At 33.1% G+C, this 17,250-nt stretch overlaps 1 protein-coding gene across 4 annotated transcripts in view; it reads right to left on the minus strand.

Moving 5' to 3' along the window:
* The window catches only part of LOC149088207 (tyrosine-protein phosphatase 69D-like), a 294,689-nt gene extending 277,658 nt beyond the window's left edge, over positions 1 to 17,031 (minus strand). For all 4 annotated transcript variants that reach the window (XM_089245556.1, XM_089245550.1, XM_089245555.1 and 1 more), the window contains exon 1: positions 16,440 to 17,031. The gene's annotated coding sequence lies outside the window, so the exon portion shown is untranslated. The remainder of the gene's footprint in view (positions 1 to 16,439) is intronic.
* Between the last annotated feature and the right edge of the window lie 219 nt (positions 17,032 to 17,250).

Genomic DNA, 17,250 nt, shown 5'->3' on the forward strand with positions numbered 1-17,250 from the left:
CGGCGTGACAGATTCTGACGTAAACAAAGTAGTTGAATTGTAATTAGTTTATAAAGTAAAACTTTACTTTATATATATATATATATATATATTATATTTACCAAAATCAAAAAAAAACAAAACAAAACAGAAATGTATATGTGCAAAGAAATGGGAAAGAATGCGATGAGCAGAACGTTTGGGGTAGAAAAAATTAAGACCACAAAAAAAGAGAAAAAACTGGAACTTAATAGTTGCATTCTACTCGCAAAGATGGCAGCAGAAAACATCCGTGAAAGCAAACGCGAAGAATGTAGCATGGCGAATTCGCACGAGAAACTAAAAATAAACAAAATTTCTAACTCTCGGAATATATGACAAAAATTGAAAATATATGAAAAATTAGGGTATATTTACAAGTTCAGATGCTAAAACTAGAAAATGTCAAAAGTGAATGAATTTAATAAGTTTATGAAAGAAACTTTCGAGTTTTAAGGACGTTCATCGAACGCGTTAAAGGAAGGAGGCCCAAATCCATTATCAACCAGCAAAAATAGGAAGATTCATACGGATAGAAAATACCAACCAACTTTCAGAATAGCAAGATCTCCATTACGAGGAGCTATAATGCTTATATAAAGAGAGAGGGCGTCTATAAATCTATAAACGAACATTTTGACGTAAAGCCTAACACCAACAAAATCAACTAGGAAAGAATGTGATGAATGATTGAAAAATGATGGATATCAAAACAGAAGTTCACGCACGTTTCAACAAAATGAAGAAGAACGGGACAAACAAAACTTTTAACGTAAACGAGTAGGCTGAAATAACGCGACACGATGGATTCCGACGTAAAAAACCTTTAATTTATAAATCTTCAATACTTTAAACTAATTAGTTTAGAAAACAAAACTTCACTTTGTGGAAATTTATCAAATGCCGAAAACCGAAATGCGTACAGAACGCTCGCCATGAAATTGAACATAAACTAGTAGAACTACTTACGATACAAAGAGAGGGTTCATAAATCTAAACGAATGTTTTGACATAAAGCCAAACGCAAACAAAACCAACGGCAAAAAAGAAAACCACGCAATCAACAATTGAAAATGCTGGATATCAAAAGTCAACGCAAGTTCAAAACAACAAAGGGAAAGGGGACAAAATGAACGCAAATGCGAAATCTGCAAAAAAAAAAACACGCTGTATGATAGGTTCTGCTTTAAAAAACTAGTCATTAGTTTATAAAATAACGCAAATTTTTATGTGATTACGTTTTTTGTGTCTTGAATCGCCTGGTAGACTTTGGCTTTGGAATAGTTAACAAACGACATTAATGCCGTCTATTTTCGTTGTGAACCGCTCGAGATATAGCGGAAAACAATTTGTTACGAATCACGGCAGCGGACCTGGTGCACAAACGGGAAGATACATTGAAATCGGAGTGATATCACTGAATGCACCTTTGCTATGTGCATCTGACGATGCCATTGCTTTTGACATGCGTTAGGCACTTCCTGAGATATGGGCATTGAAACAATTTTGTCACGCAGCTTTTTGCGAATTTTGGGAATGCTCCCATTATCGTCAGATGATTTGAAAGAGGTATTCACGTCAAAAATGAAAACTTTGCGGACGTTTATCGAATGCGAAAAATAGAAATATGTACAGAGTGCTAGGCCATGAAACCTGAACGAAACTATTAGAATTATATACGAGTAATCATCAAACTAAACGAACGCTTTCACGTAAAGCCAAACGCAAGCAAAACAAATTGAAAAAGAATGCAATAAAGGAATGAAAAAGACAATGAATACCAAGAAAAAAGCGCAAAGTTCAAAAAGAAAAGAAAATGGGGGAAGCCCTACAAAATGCTTTGAACGCAAAAGCGAAGTTTGAAAATAGCGCAGAATGTTCTGATGTGAAAATCTAGTACAGTCCGGGCCGTTTGATGTTATCACATCGAGACTCGGAGTTTCTGATAACAAATAACTGTAATATGGGAATTATATCCGGGAAGGGTCGCTTGTGCAAGTACGGTATCTCGTTTGGTGGAACGGGATGCATCCTCTTCGAAGTACACATATGTGTACCTTCATTTTTAACTGTTTTAAATGGTTCTAATTATTCTTTTTCTCAAGGTCAGACTTGAGGGTACATGTGTGTGTACCTAACTTCAATGGTTCAAGTAAAGATATATCAACCTTAAAAAATATATGTATTTATCTTTTCCTTTTAAGGGACATTTTGACATACAATAAACGTAAATCTATCAAAAATGAATAAATTTCTTTAATAGCCAGTTTTGGCGGCTCAGGTTGAACAGGGAATGGTAAGCAGGTATTGGTGTGAAAGTGAGGACAACTTTAATTTTTTTCCTCACATAATTGGTCGCAAAATATCCAATCGTTCCATTTTTTTTTTTAATTCTAAAACGGGATTTTTTTTCTTTTGAGCAAATTTCCTCCAGTTTCATTATTCAGTCATTATGAGGTTTTAGAATAGAACTGTCTAATGTAGATCACGAATTACGATATTTTTTATAATGTACACTACGTTTCATAGAAAGCCACTCGGAAAAATAAATTTCAATCTGACCATACCGGAAGAAATCGATCAAGAACTGAAGGAAAAGTATTTTTTCCCTACATAAATCTGCCTTCACTATAGGATGGCCATTGCAAAAACAGCTCCACACTTACATGGATCCCGGCGAATACTACGGCGTGATTACGACATTAAGTACGGAAATGTTTGTTAGTAAGAAAGGTGGAAAGACAACACTTTCTAGCGTTCTACATAGTCTTGCAGCCTGATAACGATAGCTTACAGAGAAAAAATAAGTTTGGTTCAGAAATTAGTTTAGTTTACTTAGTTATTTTATTTATTTATTTATGTATTGTTTTTTTTAATATTTAGTTTATTTTATTATAGTTTATTTTATTATAGTTTATTTTATTATAGTTTATTTTATTATAGTTTATTTACTTTATTCATTTTACTTCAGTTTATTTTACTTAGCTTCAGGATACGCAAAAAAAAAACTTCAACGAGAAAAAAATTGATAACATTATCCAAAGTGGAGAAATGTATTTTTCCCCATGTTATGATATTGATCCATTCCGTTCTTTGCAAAATCAATAATCCCGACATTAAAAACGGATAAATAACATTATCTGTGATTATAATAAGGGGCGCGTCGACTGTAATTAGTTTATGAAATAAAACTTTACTTTACGGACGTTTACTGAACGTGAAAAACAGAAATTCATACAGTACGATGTAGCGAAACTAAACTCAAACCAGTAGAATTACTGTATAAACAATTATATATATAGAGAGCGGCAGGACTTATGAAGCTAAAGAAACGTTCTGACATTAGTCCAAACGAGAAAGAAACACTGTTGGGCAATAAATTGAATACCGGGAAGAGTGGACATCTGGGAAAAGTTCCAGTTCTGCGGGAAAACGGAATTCAAAGATAAAAGTTACGTCCACTATATTTTCACGATGTCCATAAAACGTTCAGATATTTTCATAACATCGAAATAATATGATACACATAAAATATTACTTATAAAGATCAGGGGTCTCCAACAACAGCAGCGAACCCCAAGTGGTAATTATCAATATCGCCCCAAGCAAACTTTAAACAAACATAAATATTTCAATATTATATATTTCTATATTTCTAATTTTATATTATATATTTTTAACTGTACATTCTACATTTTCCAATCTACATTCTATATTTTTGTTCCTAAATTCTGTACTTTCTCCATTTCTAATTCTATATATTCTGTATTTCTATATTTCTAATACTTCAACACTTTTTCGGATCGATTTCAAGTGTATTTTGCCATGAATAAAGATTGGCTTAATTTTTATTCTAACTTCTATTAGCGCATTTTTGTTCCAAGTGCTATCAATTGCTGTAATTTGCATTACTAGTGTCACGGTTTTTCTCCAACAAATGTGCCCAGATACAGTTTTCGCAGTGTAGAAAACTTCCAAGAAAAAGTAACATTCATAAAGGACATTAATTAATTAATAATTAGTATACAAGGGAATCAAAAATAGGCACAAAAGAATATCCAATTAATTATCATTAATATTAATTACTTATTATCTTATGAATTTGAGGAAATGAGAATCATTCCAATAAACAAAATTTACTTTAAAACAACTTCAATTTTTTTATTTGAAAAAAAAAACTGATCTCAAGAGTAAAAAGTGTTTTTATTCAAATAATATCACAAAAGAACATTGAATTCTTTGAAATTTCTATTGAAATTGAATATAATTTTTTGAATTGGTATTTACATACCAATAAGAGTTATTTTAATTCATCTTGATTATATTTTCCCTGTATCATTTCCCTGGATTCAAATATAATTAAATCCAATTGAATGACTAATACCGGGAAAAAGAAAACATGGAATTTAATCTAAATACCGTCTTTCATTTCATGTATTATTTCATTCTTGGTGCTTTGTTTACTTAGTTTTGCTTCTAATTAGGTAATGCATATTTAAAATATAATTTCTTTTCTTAAAACTATCTAGATCAGGGACGTACATTTTCACTCCACGGGTCAGATATGTGATATCGTTACCGTTCGCGGGTCAAAAACTTGTGTCTATAGTGATCATATGACCTCGTCTTTCACGGAATTTTATGTAATTTTTGGCAGTCCTAATTTTTTTTCTTGAAAATGTCCCGTAATTTTCCCATAATTTTGGACATCCCGAACGTTATTTTTTTTCAAAAGGTCCGATACTTTCCCCGTGATGTTGGTGGTCCCCACTTTTTTTAAACAACATTTCCCCGTACTTTTCCCTTGATTTTAAGCGTCTGGAATTTTTTTCAGAAAAATGTCCCGCAATTTTCCCGTTCCGAATGCTTTTTTTTCTAAAAATGACCCGTAATTTTTTTTTATTTTTTTTACCGTCTCGAATAGTATCTTTTAAAAGGCCCAGTACTTTTTTCCCCCATGATTTTAGCCGTCCCCACTTTTTTTAAAATGCAGTTGTCCCGTAGTTTTCCCGTAGTTTTGGCTGTACCGAATTTTCCTTAATCGAAATTGCTCGTAATTATTACCGTCTCGACCTTTTTTTTTTTAAATTCCCGTAATTTTCGCATGTAATTTTGGTCATTCCAAATTTTTTTGCCTAAAAATGTCCCGTACTCTTTCCGTGACTTTAGCCGTCCCGACTATGAGGCTTTTCGAATAGACGTCATAATCATCATCAGCATCACTCCTCAGGGACATGCACTGGATGATCCCCATAGAGATCAATGTTAAAATTGCCGATTTTAGCGTAGAAATGCAGAAATTTTTAGTAGACATTTTCCGCTACATCAATAATTTTAAAAATTGAATTGAATCTTTGGTTTCTTCGAAATATTGAGCTCGCTTAAAGATACGAAGCGGAGAAAATTAAATATAAACTAATGAGCCAGACCCACTTTTGAGGTGGATATTAATGCAATAACATTGATTTCAAATTTTTAATTATATCTTCTCAAGCGGGAAAATGAGAATTAATGTCTCCGTATTGTCTTATATTATCCAATTGCATCAATTCATATTAGTTTAGGATGTTTTTAAATTAATTACGGGCCCATATAAATTACATTGAAGAAATTCCGCAGCTTTAATCAAGCATTTTTTGAAGGAAAAACAGGCACAGATCGATAACTTGTAGTTAAAAAAAAAATTCTAAATTTCTAACTTTTATTAAAAAAAAGAAAAAACGATTCATTTCTATGTTTCTTTAATTTAGATGTGTTTCTTTCACAGGAAGCCGCCATATTGGTTACTTTGTATGTCCCTCAAACAAAAGGGAAATATCACGTGATCCAAAAAGCCTCATTTTTTTTTCTAAAAATGTCCCATACTTTTTCTCGTGATTTTAGTCGTCCCGAATTTTTTTTATATTTAAAATATCCCTTTTCCTTTCCCGTTGTTTTGACCGTACCGACGCCCCCCCCCCCCAAATGCTTGTTTCATGAAATACATTCAAATCCACGGGATTTGCAGAAGCGCCTCCTTTTAAATTTGCATCTTTTTCTTTTTTTTTTTGCACTGACTGACGATGTCCCTTATTTAACCTGTAGGAATCCCGATTACCTGTATTTTTTCTTGAGGGAATATCGTCAGGTATCATATCGTGTTATGATTCTCTGTACTTTCCTTCCGGAACATCTTTAGAGAGCTGGAGGGAACACTTTGGTGGGCTGCATTTGGCCCGGAGATTGTGCACCCCCAATGCAGATATAAAAGATGTGAAATTATAATTATGTGAAAATTTTACACGTGAATTACGTAGCGAATATGAATAACTCGGAAAACCCACGTTTCGTGGGTAATTCGGATGGGAATATTTAAACTGTACTTCTCACTTTTTAAAGTTTTGTTCCTAATTGCTCTCTCATCGATAATATTGGCAACATCATGAATTGAAGAAGCGGAAGAAGAGTCCGTAGTTATATATGCTTCACGCGATATGATTAACAATTCAGCACCCCTGATGATGGATGGCAATGCACCTCGTGCGAAGACAATTCACTACCGAAAATCCAATAACAAAAGTTCACCCAAAAGGAAAATTCTCCGCCACAGAAATTCACTGCTACGGAAATTCACCAACAGACAATTCATGAACAAAGTGATATAGTGAGAAAGTGGAAGAAAAGGTGAGTGAGCAAGTGAGTGATTGATCATTGAGTCTGAATGAGGAATTTGTGAGTAAGTGAGCACGTGAGTAATGTGAGTAATGAGTGAGTGAGTCACTGATACGGTCACTCACTTAGTGCTCACTCGCTCACTGTCACTCACCCACTCACTTGGTCACTCATACGGCTAATGGCTCGCTCCCTCGGTCACTCATCCACTCCTTCGATCACTCATACGGTTACTCAATCGCTCACTCACACGCATTGGAAGATAAGGGGCGGAGAGTAAAGGGGCAACCCGGCGGGAGGGTGGAGATGGAAAAAATCGCTCCTCCCGTTCAAATTACATCCATTCCCTCCCCACGTTCGAAGAGCCTATATCCGCTTATGCTCACACGGTCATTCATACGATCACTTTTACTTGGTCACTCTTATGGTTACTCACTCCCTCACTTACTCCGCTACCCATGGGATTGCTCATTCACTCACTCACTCTATCATAGGTACGATCACTAACTCTCAATGACGTGTGGTTAATCACTCACCCACTCACTCGGTCACTCCTAAAGTTGCCAGGGTTGTAAGTAGGATTTTTGCCGTACGGTAAACATTATTTTTGCCACCACACAACTTTAAAATTCGAAAATTTTGTAACGGTGTTCTTTGTTCCGACCTAAAATTCACACCTCATAAATTTTCCCGCCAAAGACAGTTGGCCTCCCCTGCCCATGATCAGCTCACTCACACGTTACTGGCTAGTTTTATTCGCTAGATCATTGACCAATTCATTCGGTCGTTCACTAGCGTATTCGCTTGTTCACATTCACTGCCTCATTCAGCCACTCAGTCGCTCATCCACTCATTCACTTGGTCACTCACTCGCTGGTGACGGGCTTTTGTCGTTGAATTTTCCGAGTTGTGAATTTTCCAATGCGGTAAATTGCATGGCGATGAATTGCTGCCAGTGAATTTTCCGTCGGTGAAATTCCCGCTGGTGAATCAATGTTCCTCCAAGAATATTTTTCGTTAACACCATATGAAAAATGTACACGTCTTACGTAACGAATATATGAGTTTCTCAGAAAACCGACGTTTCGTGGATAATTCGGATGGGAATATTGAAACCGATATAATTCTCAATTTTAAAAATGTTATTCCTAATTACTCTCTCATTGATAATATCGCAAGTATCATGAACGGGGAACGCAGAATTTCATATGAGCCCACGAATATGCTTCAGGTGATATGATTAGCAGTTTTGAATAGAAATCTTCATTTGAAAGAGGGAGATAAAGAGAGTAGTGGTTTCTCCCTTGGCATTCATTAAAAGCCATTAGCTCTTTTAATTGGATTTCTGCGAGTGTGTGTTGTAAGTAATGTAATTTAAGTATATTTCGGTAAAAATTACATGATCCAACTGGCATTGGAGTCGAGAAATATTGGTATTAGGTGTGGGGTTTAAAACAACTGATGCTAATTGGATATCGAAACACGTTCGAATTTTCCTACATTAGCGGCGAAGAGAGGATTGATATTTAAATCAATTTTCTCGGATTCGTTTCGATAATGAGCAATCAGTTTAAGTGACACTTCATTGAAATATATTGGTAACGATAGTTTACGATTTTTGCTTGGCTAAAAATTTATTGTTTTCTGGTAATTCTTCATTATGTAGCGAAATGCGGAAATTCATTATTTGCGGAAAACTCACAGCAAGGAAAATTCACCACCCAAGATTTCTTCGACGGAAAACTCACCGACCAACAATTCGTCGACGGAAAATTCACCGACAAACGATTCGACGACAGAAAACCCACGACTAACAATTCACAGACACCACTTCAAGGTGAGTGAGCTGGTGATTGAGCAAGTAAGTGAGCGAGCAATGACCGAGTGAGTGAGTCAGTGGTGGTGAGTGAGTGGCAGAGTGGTTAGTGAGTGAGAGTGATGAAGTGGTTAGTGAGTGAGAGTGATGAAGTGGTTAGTGAGTGAGTGAGTGATATGCGAATTAGTGACTGTGTGAGTGTTAAGTGAATGACAGAGCGGTTAGTGAGTAACACTAACAATATGAGTGATTGAGCAATCTGGTGAATGAGTGAGTAAGTGAGTGAGAGAGAGAGAGCAAGCTAATCTCGTTACAAACTCGTTTCACTCAGTTACTAACTGCTCATTCATTTAATTGCTCACTCACTTCTCTCTCTCTCTCTCTCTCTCTCTCTCTCTCTCTCGTTTACCCACTCACATGCTTATTAACTCACTTGGTCACTCACCCACTCCCGTGGTAGCTCACTCATTCTTTTGGCAACGCAATCGATTCCTTAGTCTCTCACACATTCCCTTACTCACTCATTAACTCATTAACGTGGTCACATAATTGCTCATTCACTAACCCATTTTCTCACTTGGTCACTGACTTGCTCAATTATTCACTGCCTTGCTCATTCATAGACCTACTTAATTGTTCATTCACTCGTTTATTCACACTAAATTGCTCATTAATTCACTCATTTTCTCACTCCCTCATTCACTCACTCATTTTCTCACTATCTCATTCACTCACTAACTTACTCGCTCACTCATGTCGAACTGTTTTCGGTGAAATCTTTGTCGAAGAATTTTCCCAGCGATGAATTTTCTTTTCAATATATTGTTTGTTGGTGAATTTTCCTTGAATTGAAATTTTGTCGGCAAATTTTCCTTGCGATGAATTGTTGTCGTCGCAAATTTTCCGGACACACACAGTGATATGTGATTATTAGTGTATCGGAATGATTTATGACGATGTGTTTCGTACAAAACATAGCAAAGAATCGCATGCCATTGCAACGTGACGATATATTTACGTTAGCGAGGTTTTATCACATTATTTTTCGGTAAATGAGATGTATATCAGGGGATTCGACGTGTAATGTATAGCGAGACAAAATAAATGGATTCACGGCGAATCGCGTGATGGATAGGTTTTGAATCGAAAACTTTGAACCGATTCCTTTTCCAGCCGAAGATAATGTTGCCTTCGTTCAGAAAATACATCACAAAATTATTGATTTCACTTCTTCAAAAACATTGGGAATGATATGAAAAGTACATTTTGATGTTCATACATTTCATAGCATTTATTGCGATTTCGCATGTGAAAATAACGAAAAATTGTCCCGTCACATTTTATGCGTCATTTCCTTAATTTATGAGCAATATCTAAATAGATATTGTGACCATATTTTTAATCATTTATAAATTAAAAAAATTTCGAATTTTTTGCAATTTTTTTGGGGGGGGGGGGGTAGAAAAGTTTAGTGGACTTGGTTAATTGTTTCAATCATTTGTAATTTCAATTTACGATGAATATTATTTAAGAAAAATTTAATGCTCATATTTCTGCAAAAAGTAAATTATCTTATACAAGTATTTTATTTGATTATTAGTAGGTTAGTTGCTTGGCAGAGAGAAAAAAAATTAAAACGTATTGTAGTCATCATGAAAATCTCGAGCTTTTATCAATTTTTTTTATCTTAGGCAAGTGAGAAATGTGTATGATTATTTTCAATTTTTTTCTTTAAAACAAATCGGTTAATGAATGAGGTACATAAATTACAAATACATGTATTTAATTAATACATGTATTACACATGTAAATATGTTGGCTAATTAGATTTATCGGGACGGTTTATCGATCAATCGTTAATCGCAGTTAAAAATTTGAATTCAATCAATCGACGCGATCAATAAGACTGAAATTCGAAAAAAAATTCTAGAAAAATTTTAATTTAACTTGATTTGTTCGACGAAACCGATTAGATGTCTCAAATTTTGTTCTTATTCATAACATTTAAGATCAGTGACCGTATTCAAAAATGGAGTCAAACCGGGTGTCAACGATTCCAGCACACAATATCCACACAAATTATGCGGAAAACAATTCAATTGCCTTTTTACAATGCTAGTATAATTTGTAAATTGAAACTGATGATGGTTCACAGCATAAATAAAGTTTCTCAAATAAATCACACATGAAAAATGAAATGAAAATGATATTTTTCACAATGATCACAATACGCATTTTTTTTACTTTAAGAATGTCAGCGCCTTCTATTGACTCAAAACAGAACAAAAATAAAATAACTTAATGTACGTATTGAACTTGAATATTTGGAGAGAGGTCAGTATCGAATCTAAACCTAGTTAACATGTGTTTTCCATTAATTCCAAATTTTTCATTCAATAAAAACATTATATGTATAGTTGCGGGATGTATATCTACAGTTGCAGTGTGAAGCGCAATATTTGATTAATCAGGTAAAAGTCGTTGAAACTATATATATATATCATCTGAAGCCGAAAGCTAACACAATCTCTCCATGAGAGACATTTTTTTTACTGGAAGATTTTATACGTTTATCCGGATAATGGATAAAACCTCCGATTTGATGGGCCGACTATATTTGAATCGATATGTTGATCAAATTTTTCGGCACGGAAAAATACATGTTGATTCAATGATAAACTGGTGATACAATTTCAGTTTCAAATTGGGATTGGTAAGAGTTTTAAAAGAGAAGTCAAAAATTTTTTTAGTCTCCACCGTGAACAGCAGCTCTCTTAATCCCTATAAATTTTTATTTGACATCCATATTTTAAAGGCATTTTTTTTCCAACCACCTCATTGGGCAGTTTGCCTGTTGTGCACTGCCTGTTTCTCGCATATGAAAACGACCGAAAACCGTAATTGGTGAAACGGGGTCCCAATGGATAGTTATAATCCATCAAACCCCCTTCATCATGACTCTGCCAATTCCTGTGCAGTAGTGCGCTTTGCAATGATAGTTAGATTCTAATAAGGTGGGTGAAGACGTAGATTCACCTGAGACCCAAGGGGTTTTTTTTTTTCTTTCAAAAGTTTTTAAATGTTCATAGACCTGGCAATACAGGTCGAGGCATGTGTAGAAAATTTTTTGATCTTTTTAATCGTGCTTTGTGTCTACTGTCGTATGACTAAATCTCCGCAAGGTGTGGAAGTTCAGAATCGTTCAATTTATCTAATAAGTTCTTTGCCAGTTTCTTTGCATATGACGTTACATCAGCCACTCCGGAATCACGTCTGATATTAACGTTTCTAACGTACCAAGGTAGTAGGGTGTATCTCCTCAGAGCATGTAAAAACGGGGCATGTGGCCAGGGTCAATAAATTTTTGGGTCTAAAAAAATTGGCATTTTCTTTCGATATTTCAATTTCGTTTACGAAAATATCAGAAAATATTTGTAATTTTTTATCATCTAGGAGAGGAACATGAGCCCTCCGTGTCTCTCTTTCTGAGTATACTGCTCTTCTCCGAAGAACGCTATATGACAAAAAAAAAGTCGTGTTTGCCTTAAAGCCCGGACTTATGAAGATCGGACTCAGCTGTTATGCACATTGTATTTGTATTTGAGAAGCATCAGCTTTTGTGTGCCACCAAGTACCATTTGAAGAAGGAGTTTTTAGAAAAAACAAGCTACAATATTAAGATTGGAAATGGTAGTAAGTAACTAACCTAAAATAATTGATTTAAACGACACGATAAAAGTAAATAAATTACAGGGTTCCACAAATATGTTCCATCAAATTCCTTCACGCGGGTGCAACCTTAATTTCTTAATCTGTTCTTATATTTGTTTACATTTAGGGAATAGGTGCGTGAAATTAATAAAATATATTTTTATAAGATCAGTTAATATTATATAGTGTGTGTGTGTGTGTGTGTTACGAAAAAAATATTCGATTATAATTCGATTAATCAGTCTAGAAATCGATAGATAATTTTGATTAAGTAGTGAGAAATTTTAGTTGATATCCAGCTCTAATAAATATAATTCAAGTAATAGTTGAATTCAAAAGGGCTAACACTGATGAAATGACGGAACTGAAATAAAATTGAGCATTCAAATAATAATAAATTGAAAATTAAACTCAGATATTTTACTTCCCCAATCTCTTATCATATTGCAATCTTCTTATATAAACAGAAAAAAAATTATATGTTTATGTTAAGGATATGAAGTTGAGATTCGATGTCGTTAAAAATAATTAGGAAAATTTATTTACTCAAAAACAAAACTCGTCTGATAATCTATGAAAATATCCCTTTATATTCAAAAATTATCTCCTCAAATAAAAATTATAAGACAAAATATAAGATTTATTAAATAATTATTTTTTATTAAAGCGTACATACTTCAATTGAATACATATTTAAAAGCGCAGTTCTTGGATTAGTTATGATATAATTGATCCCAACGCTGTTATTGAAACATTTTTTTATGTAAACATAAAATATTAAATTATTACTTAACTTTTTATTAATTTTTCTATCTAGAGTTTTGAAAGCAAATATTCTGTAACCATTCATATTTCTAGTATCCGTTTACCTGTTAATTAATTTTTTTAATTTAAAATTGTTTTTCAGATCCAAGTTTTTTTTCGCTTTTCAAAATTCGCAAAATTCATGAATATCTAACAAACAATCAAAAAACGAGTCAAAATTTTTCTATTTCATCTCCTAGTGTTTCCTTTCTTCAGTAAACTTGAATTATTCATTCAAAATATCTCTTAAAACATATTTTATTGAATCATTTGAAATTTTATTTTCGTTTCTCTTATAGATATAATTTCCCACCATCTTATATTTTATTTGAAAATTTTTATTCCGCTTTCCTGAGATGAGAATTCAATTCTAAGCAATGAATAGTTCATTCCCTTCTTTTCTCGTTTATTTTATTTTTATATTATGTCTTCTTGTATTCAGATATAACGTGGGGTTTTTCTTCTCTAAATCGTAATATTAGGTGTTCTTTTTTTAAAGTTGTTAAGAAGTTCCGATGAGTCTATCAGATATCAATTAATGTAATTAATATCCGATATCATAAATTAACCTAAGGCGAAAAGACCAAAATAATGCACGATTGGCAAAGAACGGCAATTCACGTGGACCGTTTCCAAGGTACAGCATATTTCTTGTATTACGCACCGCAGTCCAAAATAAATAAATTGATAAATAACGTAAGTGACGCACATTCCATAATTTTATTCCCAGGATAAAATTAACTTTTATCTACAGTAATTACTATCTTCTCGTGTTCTACACTCTCATATTTGCTAGAAATTGCTTGGTAATGCTAAGAAACTATACTGAACAGTTGAAATGCTATTTAGTTGAAGTTTGAATATTTATTATACGACAATATGCATGTCCAATTTTCTTGAAAAATTGTGCACTTTTTTAAACAAGCATTAATGTATTCGTCCTGTCAGCATTGCACCGCAGATATTTAAATTATTATTATCTTTTAATTTAAGCACCATAATGTATAAACCAAAAGAAATACGGTATCATAACTAAATATATACTCACAACATAAGCTAGATACTTTATTCTAAAAAACATATGAATAATTTTTAATATAATTATTATAATTTATCATGATTTTAACTGCTTAAGGTTTTTATATTAATTAATCATTTTATATATTTATTTGTTTATATAATGATAATTACTTTAAAATATCAGAACTTCGTTTTAATTGAAAAAAATATCTTATAGACGAACTCTTGCGGGTTATCCAACGTAAACATAACGGAACTTTAAAATTTTTACGGTGTTGACGTTAAATGCATTTTATTTTACGCAATGCTATGGTTTTTGTTAGCACCGCTTTTTTTTAACCTGTAGAAAATGTTCGTATGGATTATGAATCAAATGGTCATGATGAACTATTTATAACGTTTGAATAGCTAACATATCTTTCCGTCGGATCCGGAAATGCGCCCATCTATATTTTATCTCGATTTCCAAGTTTCTTTTGGTCATCTCAATGGGTTTGAAAAGACAGTGATACACGAACTAATATTGTCGAAAAACGTACAAGAAATAGGTTCAATATTTTCTACAAGCCGTATAACAAGACTCAAAGCTCACAACGCGAACATTTTTAATACTTTCTATTCCATAAAACTTTCTTTCCAACGGATAACAAATCGTAGAAATGAGGAATTTTACATTTTATAAAATAATTTTCAACTTCCAATATTCTCTACGCAAGCTGACACCTGTCACGTATTACGAATATTATACTATTGATATACTGAGATATTATTCTATTAATATCTCAGTTCTTTATTGAATACAATCAGCACACACACACATTCATAAGTTATTTATATATATATATATATATAGATATGAATATTTCCCAGCCGTGAAATAGCAATTATATTTTAATTTTTATACATATTTTTGGAAATTTCAAAGCTGAATATTCATAAATACTGTATAGCATAAATTATTGTTTTCGTTAGAATAAATAAAGAAGGTTTTAATATAATTTAGATGTTGGTTTTTCAAAAGAAACGTCTCATAGAAATGCAGAATTTGATGTTCCATAAAATATTTTCCCAAAATACTTTCATCTTAAACGCAAGTAAAAAGTTAAAATCTGTTTATGAACCATTTCAATCAACCGGACATCAAAGTCGCGGAGTATTATGGATAATCGGGTCATCTCCATTAAATACGATCAGCATTTAGCAGTTATTTACACACTAAATATATGTATGAAAGATTTTTTTTCTCACATAATTTGTACCAACACTATCAACGAGAGATTTTTAGTTACATAATATTCAAGACGAGATTAAATATCTCTCGGAAGTATAAGAATAAATTATTCAAATAAATTTCTTTACAGATTTTTTTTTTAAATTCCAAAAAAAGTTATATATCAAATATACTGGATAATATAAATTAGTATTTTTATCGGAATAAATAAATTTGATTATAGTTCCGATATTTATTTTTTAAATAAAACAATGGATAAACGTCTTGTAAAAATTCCATAAAATGTTTTTCATAAAATATTTCCCCCCCAAACGCAACTGAATAGTTTTAATCCATTTATGACCCGTTTTAGTCCAGCGGACGTCACAGTCACGGGATATCACGAATCTACCGCATAATTTGTTTCAAATGTCATTAACGAGATATTTTTAGGCACATGAATATATATTCTTTAAAGCATAGATCAGAGTTGCATAGTTTTCAAGCCGTAGTTAATTATCTCTCGAAAGTATAAGAATGAATAATTTACAATTTTTTTAGATTTTTTAAAAAAATTTTAAAGTAGAGTGTATTTATTATTAATCCTTTCACTAGAACTAATAAAGTAATCCCCAATGAGTTTGAGATATTCATTTTTTAAATGAAATAAAATGAATACGTCTGTGGAACTTCTGAATTTAGGATTCTATAAAACGTTTTTCTCAAAGATATTTTCGTCTTAAAAGCAAGTAAATAGTTTTATGAGCCGCGTTTTCAATCAAGTAATCATCAAAGTTACTGAGTATTACGGAAAATTTATTCTTCATTCATCAATTTAATCATTTATCACCAACGAGAGATTTTTTAAATCATATTTATATATTCTACATATTTTGAATAAAACAATGGATCCGTCTCGTATAAATGATGAATTTAGAATCCCGTAGAACGTCTTCAAAAAACTTCAGTCCCATAATTTCCAGACGGAATTAAATATCTCTCGAAAGTAAAAATAATAAATTATTTAAATTTTTTTGTAGATATTTCGAAGTCAAATATCCGTAAATATACTCCATAATATAAATTACTATTTTTCTTAGAATAAATAAAGAAATTTAACACAGCTTTGGTATTTATTTGTTAAGTGAAACAATTGAATTTTCATTTATAAAACTGAAAAAATGCAAGGAAATGGAAATGGATACTTACTGTATAATCATTATAAAATCGTGTTCGCACCGTGAGTGACAGGTCTTTAGAGTCTAGTTCCTCAATAAACTTTTGATAATATTTTAATTATCTCAGGCACAAATCGAGCAGATGATAATTCTATCGGCGAAGATAATATCGGCACACTGACACTAAAACCCAGTAATTATAATAATCCGTATCAGATACCTATATGTCATACATATCACAACACTTCTAGCATTCTTTTCCTAATAATCGGATCACTTCCACCAAAAAGTTGGTAATTTCGAACGTTTCCTTCAGAAATTTGTACGTAAAAGTTCCAAACTCGTATTCGACTTTTACGGATATCATTTCGGTGGGGGAAAACTAAAAAGTTATTTCTTGCGTTTAATGGGAAACTAAAATCCCACAAGTTTGAGGATGAAAAAAAAAAAATTCCAAGGGAAAAAAAAATGTTTTTCAATTTTTTTTCCCTTCGTACTCGTTCTCCTTGAAGTTTTTTTTCGCCCTCGAAAAATATATACACACACACACACTCACACTCACAGACACGCACAAAAATATTTTTCAAAGTGTTACGATTGTAAGTTGTATTCGAAGTGGTGCCCCCGATGGGTCTGAAGGGAAAATCGTCGATAAGCGTCGTGCGCAACGTGGTGTTAGGAGGGCGGGCGGCGAAATGGTGGCGAGAAGGGGGGAATGGGGGGCGGAGAGTGAGCAAAAGGCGCCCCCCGCTCCCTCTATATCTATCTCCATTGCAAAGGCTTCAGTCAGTCAGTTCGCGGTTGCCCCTGACGATAGTCACGTGGCGCTGTCGACTTGCGCC

The sequence above is a fragment of the Pholcus phalangioides genome, unplaced genomic scaffold (genome assembly GCF_987345545.1).
Source record: "Pholcus phalangioides strain wild (caught in Gottingen) unplaced genomic scaffold, Ppha-v1.0 ptg000003l_1, whole genome shotgun sequence".
Taxonomy (NCBI): domain Eukaryota; kingdom Metazoa; phylum Arthropoda; class Arachnida; order Araneae; family Pholcidae; genus Pholcus; species Pholcus phalangioides.